This window comes from Lipotes vexillifer, unplaced genomic scaffold, assembly GCF_000442215.2.
Source record: "Lipotes vexillifer unplaced genomic scaffold, Lipotes_vexillifer_v1.1 scaffold98, whole genome shotgun sequence".
In the NCBI taxonomy this organism is placed as follows: domain Eukaryota; kingdom Metazoa; phylum Chordata; class Mammalia; order Artiodactyla; family Lipotidae; genus Lipotes; species Lipotes vexillifer.
In genome coordinates this window covers 3,251,091-3,255,941 of record NW_006799611.1, presented here as the reverse complement: position 1 = coordinate 3,255,941, position 4,851 = coordinate 3,251,091, and positions in this window count along the sequence as shown.

Below are 4,851 nucleotides of genomic sequence, written 5' to 3'. Positions count from 1 at the left end.
AAGAGAGAGGACAGCCTGAGTCTCTGCTCTTGTTTTTGTTTTGCAAGGAAAGCACAGAAAAGATGCCCCCGGTGGTGAAGCTGAGACTGTAAGCCCTCCAGATGCTACAGTTCTTTCCCCAGGAAGGCTGCTTGGAGGCCTGGCCCTCTGAAGTCCCTGCCACCATTGTAGAGCCATAATGTTATAGCAACAAAGATAAGCCCACACGGAGAAGGCCTTCAGAATCTCCTTTCCCCACTTATGCACAGAAAACCCACCCTGCACACACCCCCTGAAAACCTGCAGGCCAGCAGCCCAGGTTCTGCATGAGTGAGAGTTCTTCCCGGAAAGGAATCACCCCCAAGATGAGGCTGAGTGTCCCCCAAGGTGGCATTAGCCACAGCAATCCAGAGAAGCACACGCGTGGGTAGGTTGAGGATTTGGAGGTGATGAGATGATGAGATCCTTCTTTGGAAAGTCGTCCCAACGAGTGTCCAGTGAGAAAGACTGGCAAAGGAGGTGGCACCAGGGGGTTCCCAGCACTGCCCACAATATAAGTGGCTGAATGGCTTTCTAAGGGACTGAGCAGGGTGGGGCAGTGACTGGGCTCTAAGAACTGTCTAGAAGGGCCTCCCCCCTGCTGGAGCACCCAGCAAGCCAAGGGTGGGGGCACTTATCCCAGGAAAAACACAGCCTGGCGTACAGAACAGCATTGCTGTCAAAGACCATGTGCCAGGCCCAGTCTGCCGTACACTGCTGTGTGACCTCAAACCTGTCACCTTCCCTTTCTGAGCCCCAGCTCCTCCCTTGCAGAAGGGGTCTAAGGAATCACCTACCTCCTGGGCACTATGGGGATTCCATCACAGGTGAAATCCTGGGCCTGTGGCCTAGAACACAGAACACTGTTAGCATCAACTTGCAGAGCTGGGAAGGGCCTGGACATCATCTGCGTTCAAATGCAGACCCTGCACTTCCTAGCTGTGGACCTTAGCAATCTACTTGCCTCTCAGTTGCCTCAACTGTAAAATGGGCTCTTAGGAGGATTATGTAGGTTGATATATGGGGGGCACCTGATACCTGGCGAGCACTCAATTGGCGTTAACAGTTACCATTTTTAAAACATTTATTCCAAGAAGCAGTGGAGGGCAGTGATGGCAAACTCAGACTCTAGAGCTGGGGGAGTTGGGGGGGGCACATGAATTTGAATCTGTTCACTGCCATTTACTAGCTGTGTGGCCTTGAGGAGGTCACTTGCTGGTCCTCTCTGAGTCTGATCCATCATCTGTATAATAAAAGAGCCAATTCAAAAGGATCCTTGTGAACTTGGCATTATCAATGCTGTTGTTGTCAGGTTGTTACTACCCTTGCCAGTCCTGGGGCTGGTGGCCAGGGTGGTACAGGGATGGCAGAGTGGGGCAAGAGGCGTAGACTGCTGTTCCAAAGCTCAGCCCTTGAGCAAGGGCTCCAGGACTGACGCAGCCTGGAAACGCACCCAAGGAAACTCCAGTTAACCTGGGAAGGATGGAACTCATTACCTGAAAGGGATACAGCTAAACGATAACTTCCATGGTGATTTAGATAAATCCTACGATGCTAACCCAGAGCAAGGAATGAAGGGAGCATAGGATCCCTTGGAACTTCTCTGTTCAACGAGTGGTTATTTAGCCAGGCCCTGCTCTAGGCAGCAGGGCTGGGGAGGAAGGGAAGGGAACAGAGGGGGCCCCTGCTCTCCAAAGAGGAGTCCATGAGGAAGCAGCTAATCCTTAATTGGTGCCTCTGTTGGACGTTGGATCCTGGGCCTGACCACGAGTAAAACTGCATACTTGTCCCAGTCTCAAAAACTTGTATGCTTAAAAGAAAAAAAAAGTTAACTTCTCTTATTACAGAAGTAATATACTTAGGAGATTTTAGAAAACATAAATAAAATAAAAACACATATATCCCACTCCCAGAGATTTCTGAGACTGAGATTTCTGGTATTATATATATATGTTGGTTTAATGAAAGAGATTGATGATAATCATCGTATTTATTCAATATTGAATTGAAGACCTAGAAGAAGCAATAAGACAAGAAAAAAGAGTGAGCTAAAAATAAATTTAGAGTATATCTCTCTAGCTTTTATCTATATTCTAGATGGAGAGAGATAGTTATATACGTTATAAAAGTTAAACTATGTTGTACTAACTTTTTAATAACTTGCACAGTGTCATTAGCCTTGTCCACCACTATTTTTAATGAAAACCTAGTGATACATTATTCCCTATTAATATATATCCATAGTCATTTTCTTTTCTTTTTTGTTTTTTTTCAGCTATGCCACACAGGTTGTGGGATCTTAGTTCCCCAACCGGGCATCGAACCCGGGCACCGGCAGTGAAAGCACCAAGTCCTAACCACTGGCCTGCCAGGGAATTCCCCATAGTTATTTTCTTGATAATAAATACCTAGAAATAGGATATCTGGATGTGGTAGGCAGATAATAACCTCCCAAAGATGTTCATATTATAATCCCTGGAACTTGTGGATATGGCAAAGTGGAATTAAGGTAGCAGATGGAATTAAGGTTACCTATCAGGTGACCTTAAAATAGGGAGAACATTTTTTTAGATATTTATTTTATTTATTAGTTTTGGCTCTGTCGGGTCTTCGTTGCTGCCCACGGGCTTCTCTCTAGTTGTGGCGTGAGGGTTTTCTCTTCTCCAGTTGTGTCGCGAGAGTTCCAGAGTGCGTGGGCTCTGTAGTTTGCGGCGCTAGGGCTCTCTGGTTTAGACGCGTGAGCTCAGTAGTTGTGGCGCGTGGGCTTAGGTGCCCCACAGCATGTGGGATCTTAGTTCCCCGACCAGAGATCCAACCTGAGTCCCCTGCATTGGGAGGTGGATTCTTTACCACTGGACCACCAGGGAAGTCCCAGGGAGAACATTTTAGATTATCTGAGTGACCCAATGTAATCACAAGAGTTCTTCAAATTGGAAGAGAGAGGGCTCCCCTGGTGGCGCAGTGGTTGAGAGTCCGCCTGCGGATGCAGGGGACGCGGGTTCGTGCCCCGGTCCGGGAAGATCCCACATGCCGCGGAGCGGCTGGGCCCGTGAGCCATGGCTGCTGAGCCTGCGCATCCGGACCCTGTGCTCCGCAACGGGAGAGGCCACGGCAGTGAGAGGCCCGCGTACCGCAAAAACAAACAAACAAAAACAAAATTGGAAGAGAGAGATGGGAAAGTCAGTGCTGGAGTAACGCAACATAAGAGACTTGACTGGACAGTGCTGTCTTTGAAAGTGGAGGAAAGCAGCCATGAGGTAAGGAATGTGTGTAGCCTCTAGACCTTGGAAAAGGCAAGAAAACAGATTCTTCCCTAGAGCCTCCAGAAAGAAATGCAGCCCTGCAGAATCCTGATTTTAGCCCAGGACTTCTGTTCTCCGCAAAGGTAAGATAATGCCTTCGTACTGTTATAAACACTACGTTTGTGATCATTTGTCACAGCAGCAAATAGACAACTAATGGACTGAGTCAAAGGCACTGCAAAAGATTTAAGACTTTTGATAATATTGCTATGTAGCCTCCAAAAATGTTGTATCAATTTCTACCCCTGAAGAGCATGAGCTATTTTATTAATTTTCTTTATTGACTGCACAGTCTTTATGGTTTTATTTAACATGAATAAAATGTGCACGTGAGCTGCCTATTCACTTTCTTTGCTGCACAGCCTCATGCTGGGATGGGTGACTCTGATGGCCAGCTGGCTGCTCTTCCAGGACAGCTTTGTAGTGGTTGGAGGAAACACTGAACACTCTCAGCACAGTACGATCTGTTGCACATCAGCAACACTTCCAGCTCCTTGATGCCCTGGACCAGGAACTTCAGGAAGCCACTGGGTAGCATGTACTCATTTCCTTGCTGCTCCCATAACCACTGCTGGGCATCAAGAACAGGCCCTTGAATCTTCTCTGTATCCTGTTGTCAATGTCTCTGGGTTTCTGCCCATTTTCTCCTTAGCATCATACGGCCCTCAGACAGCGGAAGAGGGTTAATAATAATAACTTATTTTAAATTTCTAAAGGAATTTCCTTCTTTTAATCTGCATACCTTGAATTAACCACTGAATGGGAATATTTAATGCTTACTTATTTTTAAGTGTTTAAAAGTTAATTTTTATTTTATATTGGAATATAGTTGATTTACACTGTTATGTTAGTTTCAGGTGTACAGCAAAGTGATTCAGTTATACATATACATATCCATTCTTTTTCAGATTCTTTTCCCATATAGGTTATTACTTTGATGGCTACTAGTATTTCTTATTTGCAAAATGTCTGTTTATAGTCACTACCCATTTTTCTAGTGGAATGGTTCTGTTTCTTATGGAGTTATAATGGGGCCATTCTTCCGCTGTAACAACCTCTGCAAGACACTTGACTGTCAGTCACTAAAGGACCAAGCCCATTTCATGGATGGGAAAACAAAGACCAAGGATGACATGGCATCCTGCAGCTCTTCTGTTCACCTGATCAGCTCCCTTAGCCCCAAACCCAAGAGTCTCTTCTGAAGGAGATGGTTTAGCAGGGACAGCACACAGAGGCTCACAGGCCAAACTCTGTTCACTGCTGCACGTCTGCAGAATCATAAACACTGCAGGACGATGTGACTCAGATGTGACCAGGCGTGACCGTGACAGATCACAGGGTTCTGTAAATATTGTGTCAGGCTGCTATCACAGCAGGGCTCCCTGCTCACCCCAGACCCCGGTCCACCCTGTGGGAAGTGGAGTCAAGCCCAACGGGGCAGAACATCTGGTTCTCTCCCTCAGCTCACTGCCCAAAATTTTCCCAGCCTCAGTCTCCTTCCTGAGGACCTCCTAGCCAGGATATCCTGCTG